This window comes from Nanorana parkeri, unplaced genomic scaffold (genome assembly GCF_000935625.1).
Source record: "Nanorana parkeri isolate BGI_ZX_2015 unplaced genomic scaffold, ASM93562v1 scaffold2654, whole genome shotgun sequence".
Taxonomy (NCBI): domain Eukaryota; kingdom Metazoa; phylum Chordata; class Amphibia; order Anura; family Dicroglossidae; genus Nanorana; species Nanorana parkeri.
This window is the reverse complement of record NW_017308922.1, coordinates 77,253-88,582: the sequence shown is the minus strand read 5'-3', so window position 1 is coordinate 88,582 and position 11,330 is coordinate 77,253. Positions and strand designations below refer to the sequence as shown.

Sequence of the window (11,330 nt, the reverse complement as noted above, 5' to 3'; positions counted from 1 at the left end):
GTTTCCATGAGAGCTCCAATTCAGCAGACATAAGTGGTTAATCCCCACCTTTCCTCGATCTGCTAGGCAGCTATGGGTTTTAAAGAACCCTTTAGGACTTTTCTGGGGAACAGAATGGTCCGCGTTCCAATGTTCGGTGTTGTCCCCAAAGTGGCATCCAACTTTCATTTGAGGCTGGAAAAAGTCCTTCCAAACTTCATTTCTGAGCAAGATCAACGAGTGAGTCGGTTAGATGTGGCAAGAACCTTACAGACATACATTGAAGTCTCTTCTACAGTTAGAGCCTCAGACCATCTTTTCATGATGCCATCTGGAAGTAAAAGAGGTTCCAAAGCATCCAGTAGACTCATCGCATCCCGTATGGTCAAGATAATAGTCTGGGTGTATAAGACCAAGGAGTCAAAACTGGGGATCCAACTTGGTAAGAACATGATATAGTAGCTTCCATTTCTATGTGTGTTTTGCTACATCTTTTGTACATCCTCTTGCAACGTCCTCTGACGCATGTCTGTAGTAGGGCTCTGTGGCGCAATGGATAGCGCATTTGACTTTTAGTTGGTGTTGTAGTAATTCAAAGGTTGTGGGTTCGAGTCCCACCAGAGTTGCTTTTGTATAGTCCGTGTTCATAGTAGAGTTCCTCACTTGTTGTTGTAATGCAAGAAGTAATGGAGACATCTGTTCTGGTATAAATTGCTTCACGTGGTTATAGAGAAATTTCCTTTCCATCCTCGTTAAGCCTCCAGGACTGAAGCTCAAAAGAAAACTCTCTTTTTTCATCTTCAAAATATTAATAGAGGCAAAACTGTTTCCGTGGCAGCTGGCTATATAGTAGCTTCCATTTCTATGTGTGTTTTGCTACATCTTTTGTAGATCCTCTTGCAACGTCCTCTGACGCATGTCTGTAGTAGGGCTCTGTGGCGCAATGGATAGCGCATTGGACTTCTAGTTAGTAATTGTGTTAGTGTGTTAGTGTTGTGTAAAGTAATCATGAAAAGATGGTCTGAGGCTCTAACTGTAGAAGAGGCTGCAATGTATGTCTGTAAGGTTCTTGCCACATCTAACCGACTCACTTGTATGGTGATGACAATAGCCTGGGTGTATAAGACCAAGGAGTCAAAACTGGGGTTCCAACTTGGTAAGAACATGATATAGTAGCTTCCATTTCTATTTGTGTTTTGCTAGATCTTTTGTACATCCTCTTGCAACGTCCTCTGATGCATGTCTGTAGTAGGGCTCTGTGGCGCAATGGATAGCGCATTGGACTTCTAGCTGGTGTTGTAGTAATTCAAAGGTTGTGGGTTTGAGTCCCACCAGAGTCGCTTTTGTATAGTCTGTTTTCATAGTATAGTTCCTCACTTGTTGTTGTAATGCAAGAAGTAATGGAGACATCTGTTCTGGGTTAAATTGCTTCAGGTGGTTATAGAGAAATTTCCTTTCCATCCTCGTTAAGTCTCCTGGACTGAAGCTCAAAAGAAAACTCTCTTTTTTCATCTTCAAAGTGTTAATAGAGGCAAAACTGTTTCCATGAGAGCTCCAATTCAGCAGACATAAGGGGTTAATCCCCACCTTTCCTCGACCTGCTAGGCAGCTATGGGGTTTAAAGAACCCTTTAGGACTTTTCTGGGGGACAGAATGGTCCCCGTTCCAATGTTCGGGGTTGTCCCCAAAGTGGCTTCCAACTTTCATTTGAGGCAGGAAATAGTCCTTCCAAACTTCATTTCTGAGCAATATCAACGAGTGAGTCGGTTAGATGTGGCAAGAACCTTACAGACATACATTGAAGCCTCTTCTACAGTTAGAGCCTCAGACCATCTTTTCATGATTCCATCTGGAAGTAAAAGAGGTTCCAAAGCATCCAGTAGAATCATTGCATCCCGTATGGTGACGACAATAGCCTGGGTGTATAAGACCAAGGAGTCAAAACTGGGGATCCAACTTGGTAAGAACATGATATAGTAGCTTCCATTTCTATGTGTGTTTTGCTACATCTTTTGTACATCCTCTTGCAACGTCCTCTGACGCACGTCTGTAGTAGGGCTCTGTGGCGCAATGGATAGCGCATTGGACTTCTAGCTGGTGTTGTAGTAATTCAAAGGTTGTGGGTTCGAGTCCCACCAGAGTTGCTTTTGTATAGTCTGTGTTCATAGTAGAGTTCCTCACTTGTTGTTGTAAAGCAAGAAGTAATGGAGACATCTGTTCTGGGTTAAATTGCTTCAGGTGGTTATAGAGAAATTTCCTTTCCATCCTCGTTAAGTCTCCAGGACTGAAGCTCAAAAGAAAACTCTCTTTTTTCATCTTCAAAGTGTTAATAGAGGCAAAACTGTTTCCATGAGAGCTCCAATTCAGCAGACATAAGGGGTTAATCCCCACCTTTCCTCGACCTGCTAGGCAGCTATGGGGTTTAAAGAACCCTTTAGGACTTTTGTGGGGGACAGAATGGTGCCCGTTTCAATGTTCGGGGTTGTCCCCAAAGTGGCTTCCAACTTTCATTTGAGGCAGGAAATAGTCCTTCCAAACTTCATTTCTGAGCAATATCAACGAGTGAGTCGGTTAGATGTGGCAAAAACCTTACAGACATTCATTGAAGGCTCTTCTACAGTTAGAGCCTCAGACCATCTTTTCATGATTCCATCTGGAAGTAAAAGAGGTTCCAAAGCATCCAGTAGAATCATTGCATCCCGTATGGTGACGACAATAGCCTGGGTGTATAAGAACATGGAGTCAAAAGTGGGGATCCAAATTGGTAAGAACATGATATAGTAGCTTCCATTTCTATGTGTGTTTTGCTACATCTTTTGTACATCCTCTTGCAACGTCCTCTGACGCACGTCTGTAGTAGGGCTCTGTGGCGTAATGGATAGCGCATTGGACTTCTAGCTGGTGTTGTAATAATTCAAAGGTTGTGGGTTCGAGTCCCACCAGAGTTGATTCTGTATAGTCTGTGTTCATAGTAGAGTTCCTCACTTGTTGTTGTAATGCAAGAAGTAATGGAGACATCTGTTCTGGGTTAAATTGCTTCAGGTGGTTATAGAGAAATTTCCTTTCCATCCTCGTTAAGCCTCCAGGACTGAAGCTCAAAAGAAAACTCTCTTTTCTTTCATCTTCAAAGTGTTAATAGAGGCAAAACTGTTTCCATGAGAGCTCCAATTCAGCAGACATAAGGGGTTAATCCCCACCTTTCCTCGACCTGCTAGGCAGCTATGGGGTTTAAAGAACCCTTTAGGACTTTTCTGGGGGACAGAATGGTCCCCGTTCCAATGTTCGGGGTTGTCCCCAAAGTGTCTTCCTACTTTCATTTGAGGCAGGAAATAGTCCTTCCAAACTTCATTTCTGAGCAATATCAACGAGTGAGTCGGTTAGATGTGGCAAGAACCTTACAGACATACATTGAAGCCTCTTCTACAGTTAGAGCCTCAGACCATCTTTTCATGATTCCATCTGGAAGTAAAAGAGGTTCCAAAGCATCCAGTAGAATCATTGCATCCCGTATGGTGACGACAATAGCCTGGGTGTATAAGACCAAGGAGTCAAAACTGGGGATCCAACTTGGTAAGAACATGATATAGTAGCTTCCATTTCTATGTGTGTTTTGCTACATCTTTTGTACGTCCTCTTGCAACGTCCTCTGACGCATGTCTGTAGTAGGGCTCTGTGGCGCAATAGATAGCGCATTGGACTTCTAGCTGGTGTTGTAGTAATTCAAAGGTCGTGGGTTCGAGTCCCACCAGAGTCGCTTTTGTATAGTCTGTGTTCATAGTAGAGTTCCTCACTTGTTGTTGTAATGCAAGAAGTAATGGAGACATCTGTTCTGGGTTAAATTGCTTCAGGTGGTTATAGAGAAATTTCCTTTCCATCCTCGTTAAGCCTCCAGGACTGAAGCTCAAAAGAAAACTCTCTTTTCTTTCATCTTCAAAGTGTTAATAGAGGCAAAACTGTTTCCATGAGAGCTCCAATTCAGCAGACATAAGGGGTTAATCCCCACCTTTCCTCGACCTGCTAGGCAGCTATGGGGTTTAAAGAACCCTTTAGGACTTTTCTGGGGGACAGAATGGTCCCCGTTCCAATGTTCGGGGTTGTCCCCAAAGTGGCATCCAACTTTAATTTGAGGCAGGAAATAGTCCTTCCAAACTTAATTTCTGAGCAATATCAACGAGTGAGTCGGTTAGATGTGGCAAGAACCATACAGACATACATTGAAGCCTCTTCTACAGTTAGAGCCTCAGACCATCTTTTCATGATTCCATCTGGAAGTAAAAGAGGTTCCAAAGCATCCAGTAGAATCATTGCATCCCGTATGGTGACGACAATAGCCTGGGTGTATAAGAACAAGGAGTCAAAACTGGGGATCCAACTTGGTAAGAACATGATATAGTAGCTTCCATTTCTATGTGTGTTTTGCTACATCTTTTGTACATCCTCTTGCAGCGTCCTCTGACCCGCGTCTGTAGAAGGGCTCTGTGGCACAATGGATAGCGCATTGGGCTTCTAGTTGGTGTTGTAGTAATTCAAAGGTTGTGGGTTTGAGTCCCACCAGAGTCGCTTTTGTATAGTCTGTGTTCATAGTAGAGTTCCTCACTTTTTATTGTAAAGCAAGAAGTAATGGAGACATCTGTTCTGGGTTAAATTGCTTCAGGTGGTTATAGAGAAATTTCCTTTCCATCCTCGTTAAGCCTCCAGGATTGAAGCTCAAATGAAAACGCTCTATTTTCATCTTCAAAGTATTAATAGAGGGAAAACTGTTTCCGTGACAGCTCCACTTCAGCAGACATAAGGGGTTAATCCCCACCTTTCCTCGACCTGCTTGGCAGCTATGGCGTTTAAAGAACCCTTTATTGCTTTTCTGGGGGGACAGAATCGTCCGCGTTCCAATGCTTGGGTTTGTCCCCAAAGTGGCATCCAACTTTCATTTGAGCCAGGAAATAGTCCTTCCAAACTTAATTTCCGAGCAAGATCAACGAGTGAGTCGGATAGATGTGGCAAGAACCTTACAGACATACATTGAAGCCTCGTCTACAGTTAGAGCCTCAGACCATCTTTTCATGATGGCATCTGGAAGTAAAAGAGGTTCCAAAGCATCCAGTAGACTCATCGCATCCCGTATGACCAGAGTCACTTTTATATAGTCTGTGTTCATAGAAAAGTTCATCCCTTGTTGCACAAATGTTATGAAGTAACGAACACCCATCCATAGGGAACTATAGAGGAGTCATTTTACCAGTCAAGGTGATGACTGTACCTGGAGTACTCTGGAATGATGACTGATCATATGTAAGTGGGAACATTTTTGGGGTTATTACAATATACACAAAATTACTCATCGACTCCCTTGTTCTATCTCGTCTTGACTATTGCAACTCCCTCCTCATTGGCCTTCCACTAAACAGGCTCCTCCCCCCTTCAGTCTATCATGAATGCTGCTGCCAGACTCATCCACCTAACCAGTGTCTCAGTGTCTGCATCCCCCCTTTTCCTTATATTGTAAAGTGCTGCGCAAACTGTTGGCGCTGTATAAATCCTGTATAATAATAATAGTAATAATTAACATTAGACATGTGCGATTCGGTTCGTTCCGAAATTTGTTTTGGACGAATTTTTGGAAATTCGGGGGTTTGGGATGCATCCGAATTCCGAATTAAAGCTAAGACGAATGCAAACGAATCCGAAATTCGATATTAAACGAATTTCGTTGCAGCAAAACGACATTAGGAAAAAAACAATTACAACAGTCCTTTAGTTAATGTACAGAAGCAATAGCGTAGAGGGTAGGGGACAGGTTTGCCATTGTTAAAGTTGCAGGTTCTAGTCCCGGGTAGGGTAGTGGATAAAGAATTTTTTTGTCGTGGGGGATCGAGCGCCCCCCTCCCTGCGCCTTACCAGGCCAAGTGCCCTCTGCATTGGGAGGGTGTCCCCATGCCGATGGGGACAAGGGCCTCTTCCTCACAACCCTGACCCGGTGGTTGTGGGGGTCTGCGGGCAAGGGGACTTATTTGCATCGGGGTACCCCTTTAAATAAGGGGGCACCCAGATGCCGCCCCCCCCATGTGAATTAGTAAGGGGTATTTGTACCCCTAGCCATTCACTAAAGGGTTAAATCAAATAGTTAGTAAAAAGTCCAGACTTTTGACAAAATCCTTTAATTGAAACAAAAACAAACAGTCAATTTTTGACTATTCCTTTAATAAAAAACATTTTTAAAAATGGCTCCATCGATGTAATTCAGAGTCAGGATCAGGATGCAGCACCCCCGCCGACCAGCCAAAATAAAAAAAATTTGATTCTGTTTGAAAGTCAACAGATGGGCGGAGCGAGCCATGACGTCACGGCTCACTCCGCCCATTTTAGACCCAGCTGTCAATCCCGCAGCTGGGTGGATCGCGACACTAATGTCGGGATCCGTCCTGGCTGTGGCGCTCTCCGTATACCGCAAGCTGTAGCCTGCTATATACTGAGCTTTGGGTCACAGGAGAACGCTAGTTTGTGTCCTCCGGTAACCCTTAGGAGAACTATGGGGAAAAGTCCTAACCCCATAGTTCTCCATTAAGAGATTAAATAACTCTTATTCTATTGAATATCTAATACAATTCCCTATTAGACTCCTTGATCTATTGGTGTGGTGTCCTTACTATCTAGCTAAACTTTTCTCATGCCTCCCCTCGTCTTGGTGGCTTGGTACACATGAGCGGCCTCACTGAAGCAAGTCAGCTTTATTAATTAGACGGCCTTTCTCAATACTGGATATGAATAATAGGAGATCTAGAGCCTCTTATAGGCATATGGGCATATAGTCATGTATAGTCTCTGAGGCTGGCAGACTGTTAGCTCACTCTCTGTAAGTACAGATAGAACCCGTGACTAGCGTTTGTTGAGTTGCATTGCCCTGTGCAAGTTTTAGCAAATTTTGGTCTGTGGTTGGGCATTAGGCAGCCCACTCAAATAATAAATGGGCTGCCTTAGCACAGCTCACATTGACGCACAACATAATATGAATATGTTAAATGCTGGTGTGCATGGCCCCTGAGCAACATGATTAATGGGAAGCTCTATGCCACCCCTGGCACCTCTGCTGCCCTAGGCCGTGACTTACAATGCAGGGAGATTTAATGACTTCACTACTGTGGTTCTCGCTGACCTCCATGCTGGAGAGGAAGCTGTACCTGGGGGCCTGCAGTGCAAGGATCTCTCTGCCCTCTGTTTCATTAATTATGTGGATCTGTGTTTCCTCCACATCTCCTGCAGCTCTGCTGCCTTGGGCCAAGCAAATTTTGGTATGTAGTGGTGCATTAGGCAGCCCATTCAAATAATGAATGGGCTGCCTTAGCATGACTCACATTCATGCACAACATAATATGCGTGCGCTTAAATGCTGGTGTGCATGGTCCCTGAGCAACATGATTAATGGTGAGCTCTTTGTCACCCCTGGCACCTCTGCTGCCCTCAGCCACAATTTACATTTAGAGTGATATCTGATGATTTCACTACTGTGGTTCTCATTGACCTCCGTGCTGAAGAGGAAGCTGTACCTGGGTACCTGCAATGCAAATATCTCCCTGCCCTCTGTTTCTTTATCCCCTTCACGACGGGAGACGTACACTGTACGTCCCGCCACAAAGGGACCAAATGACTCATCAAGTAGACTGTACTTGACGAGTTATTTGCTGCTTTAGAGGGCTGGTAACCACTGAGAATCAGCGGTTACCATTCATTAATGGATGCCTCAATATAGAGGCATTCATTAATGAAAGGGTTAACCTTTTTCAGACACCTGATACCTTAATATCGGGTGTCTGAGAGTCAAAGCAGAGTGGGCAAACACTTTTTTTCACTTTCAGCAATAGACACATAATGTATCTATTCCTGAAAGAAGAATGTTTCAGTTTTCTGATCGTTGTTGTAACAATCAGAAAACTAGTGACAGCTGAATCCTGAACTGCTGCAGGATCAGTGTCACTAACTTATTATTGGCTGTTCTGAAGTTTGAAACAGCCTAATAATAACCAAAAATGTATTAATTTATCAAGCAGTAATAGTGAGATTAATTCACAATAACTGCTTGATATAATTAAATAAATAAAAATGTTAAAAGTATTTTAAAAATAGTGAAAAGTGTAAAAATAAATAAATAGTGAAAAGTGTATTTTTACGGTTTTTCCTCTTTTTTAATATTTAATTTGTCCTAAGTGAGGCGTTAGACACACATGATATGTATTTATATGTGATATAAATATGTAGCCCTATCTGTCCTCTAAAAAACAATATATAATATGTGTGAGTGCACTTTGTAAGAAAGTATATTACTGACGTGGAAGAATCACACAGCAAAAATGTCAAAAGTGTGTCAGTCATTTACGAACAGAAACTAAAAACAAGCTCAGTCATGAAGGGGTTAATTCCATGGATCTGTGCTTCTTCCATCTTTCCTGCAGCTCTGCTGCCCTAGGCCAAAATCTACATTGAAGTGATATTTGATTATTTCACTTCTGTGGCTTTCACTGACCTCCTGGCTGGTAGACATGTGCGATTCGTTTCGTTACAAATCGAAATTCGTACGAATTTTCCTGAAATTCGTAAATTCGGAAGCATCCGAAATCCGAATTGCAGTGAGTTGCATTACAATACACAGGCAGGAAATACGAAATTGCGTTGACGTATTTTCGTTCCGTTACGAACATTCATTATATTGAAGTTAAAAAGCAAAGTACATTCATATTGGAGTTGATGGTAGGTTTTTTTTTATCTGAAATCCGAAATTCGGATCCGGAATCCGTTAACGGAATTCGTATTTCTGATAAAAAACCAACTACAACATCGACTCCAATATTAACAAAGGTATTTTTGCTTTTTAACTTCCTCATAACGAATGTTCGTAAAGTTACGAAAATGTGCCGAAACTAACGAAAATTCGTATTTCGTACGAATCCGAATTGAGTTTCGGATACGAATTACGAAATACCGGATATTCCGAAACGGAACACATTTTTTGACGGCGCACAAGTCTACTGGCTGGAGAGGAAGCTGTACCCGGGAGTCTGCAGTGCAAGGATCTCCCTGCCTCTGTTTCATTAATTTGGTGGATTTGTGCTTCCTCCACTTCTTTTGCAGCTCTGCTGCCCTAGGCCACGACCTACATTGGCTATGTAGAAATCTGCCCAAGCACAGGGCGCAGTTATTCTCCATCTCAGGAGCCCCATCTCGGCGTTTGCATTGTGACTCCCGGCAGACGACAGCAGTGACACAGTTAGTGAAATGCATTTGTTCTACACCTGGGAGTGTCATACATTTTCGGTAAGTATTAGAAAAGCTCTTTTATATTTTATTGCTGACAGGCCCTTTCCTGAATACATGAGACATTTCTTTGATGTCACTCGGCTTTGTCAAGCGCAGGAAATTTGCTGCATGAAGAAAAAAGAAATGTTCCTCTTTGTCACAGTTTTTTTTTTTTATGTAGTTGACATCTTCTAGTTTTCATTTCCTTATCTCTTCCGTCTATCCTTCGCCATCCTTCGCGCTGCTTTTGGCTTTCATTCGCTTTGGCTCGGCTTTTGCATTTCCATTTGTGTTTTTCTCTTTTGCTCTTTCTTCTCACTTCTTTACATTTCCTGTATTTGTATGCGTTTGCCTCCACATATTCCTTAAAGGGGAACTGTACACAAAAAGCAAAGATTGACTATGTTATAGGGAACACCTAGAAATGGTAAAAAAAAGCAATGCTCTTCCTGTGTCTATACAGTCTTGAGCCTCATAGCTGTTTATCTGCAGTGTGAGATCTAAGGCACTGTTGCCTCTGCTGGTCTCACTAGATTTGGTGGTGTAGCTATTGTGTGTTCTCCTTGCTAGAATGGAAGCTGTACCTGAGGAGCTGCAGTGCAAGGATCTCCTCTTTATTACAGGAGGGGGCGGAGACAAGACCAGTCACCCTGCACAAGGAAAGAGAGCAGCAGTGACCGATCTTTATTACAGGAGGGGGCGGAGAGAAGACCAGTCTCCCTGCTCAAGGAGAGAGTGCAGTAACTCTGTCTTTTTTACAGGAGCGGGTGGAGACAAGACCAGTCACCCTAGACAAGGAAAGAGAACAGCAGTGACCGATCTTTCTTACAGGAAGTGGCACAGACCAGTCACCCGCTACAAGGAGAGAGCAGCAGTGACTGGTCCTTATTACAGGAGGGGGGCGGAGACAAGGCCAGTCACCCTGCACACGGAGAGAGTGCAGTAGTGACTGGTCTATATTACAGGAGGGGGCGGAGACAAGACCATTCACAAGTTGAGAGCAGCAACTCACAAATCACAGGAGGGTGCGGAGACAAGACCAGTCATCCTTCACAAGTTGAGAGCAGCAGTGACCGGTCTTTATTACAGGAGGGGGCAGAGACAAGACCATTCACCCTGCACAAGGAGAGAGAGCAGCAGTGATTGGTCTTTATTACAGGAGGGGGCGGAGACAAGACCAGTCACCCTGCATAAGGAGAGAGCAGCAGTGACCGGTCTTTATTACAGGAAGCTCCAAGTCTCACACTGGATGACTGCACAGATCCGGAAGAAATACACAGAGCTCACCAGGATTCCAGGAAGAACACAAAGGACTCTAGTATTAGGACAATATTCGCGTATCCCGGAGTTCAGCTTTAATTAGCTCAGTAGATTGGATCTATTTTTAAAGTAATGAATTCACTTTGATCTTCTGGTTTCCCTTGTTTTTTCTCTGTCTTTGTAATATTAATTTTTCATTCCGTCCTCTCCGATGATTCTCTTTTGTTCTTCACCGAGCCGCTTCTTTCTCTTTCTCTCTCTCTCTCTCTTTCTCTCTCTCTCTCTCTTTCTCTCTCTTTCTCTCTCCTCCTTTTCTTATCTCTCCTTCTCACCTTCTGCTCTCTCTCTCTCTCTCTCTCTGTCCCTCCTGCACTCTCTCTCTCTCCTTCTCACCTTCTGCTCTCTCTCTGTCCCTCCTGCACTCTCTATCTCACCTTCTGCTCTCTCTCTCTCTTTCTCTCTCCTCCTTTTCTTATCTCTGTCCATTCCTCTATTTATTATCTTCCATTCTTCATCTCACGTTCCCTCTCTCTCTTTGTTATATTTTTATATTTTTAATCTCTATTGTCTATTTTTTTTCATATATTTTGTAAATGATTTTCCTCTTGTGCAGTCGCTCCGTCTCTCCAGGGCGCTCGCTGTGGTTTTCTCCCCGTCCATCCATCCGTCTGTCGGTCTGTTCTCCTCCATCTCTCTTCTCTGTGTCTCTCTGCGTCACTAGATGCTGAGTCAGAGAATTCAGTGTAGCAGTGTGCAGAGTTCTGCAGTTTTCTCTGTGCTGCATTAAATCTCTTTACACATCCATC

The 11,330-nt window shown here is 43.3% G+C and overlaps 5 non-coding genes across 5 annotated transcripts; all 5 read left to right on the top strand.

Annotated features, from left to right (window-relative positions):
- The first annotated feature begins 517 nt into the window (after positions 1-517).
- On the top strand, positions 518-605 carry TRNAK-UUU. The gene is given in 2 exon segments: positions 518-554; positions 571-605. It is a non-coding gene; the product is annotated as a tRNA-Lys (tRNA).
- Positions 606-1,231: 626 nt separating this feature from the next.
- On the top strand, positions 1,232-1,319 carry TRNAR-UCU. The gene is given in 2 exon segments: positions 1,232-1,268; positions 1,284-1,319. It is a non-coding gene; the product is annotated as a tRNA-Arg (tRNA).
- A 716-nt stretch (positions 1,320-2,035) lies between these two features.
- TRNAR-UCU lies at positions 2,036-2,123 on the top strand. The gene is given in 2 exon segments: positions 2,036-2,072; positions 2,088-2,123. It is a non-coding gene; the product is annotated as a tRNA-Arg (tRNA).
- Positions 2,124-2,839: 716 nt separating this feature from the next.
- On the top strand, positions 2,840-2,927 carry TRNAR-UCU. The gene is given in 2 exon segments: positions 2,840-2,876; positions 2,892-2,927. It is a non-coding gene; the product is annotated as a tRNA-Arg (tRNA).
- A 718-nt stretch (positions 2,928-3,645) lies between these two features.
- TRNAR-UCU lies at positions 3,646-3,733 on the top strand. Its single transcript is given in 2 exon segments — positions 3,646-3,682; positions 3,698-3,733. It is a non-coding gene; the product is annotated as a tRNA-Arg (tRNA).
- The last annotated feature ends 7,597 nt before the right edge of the window (positions 3,734-11,330 follow it).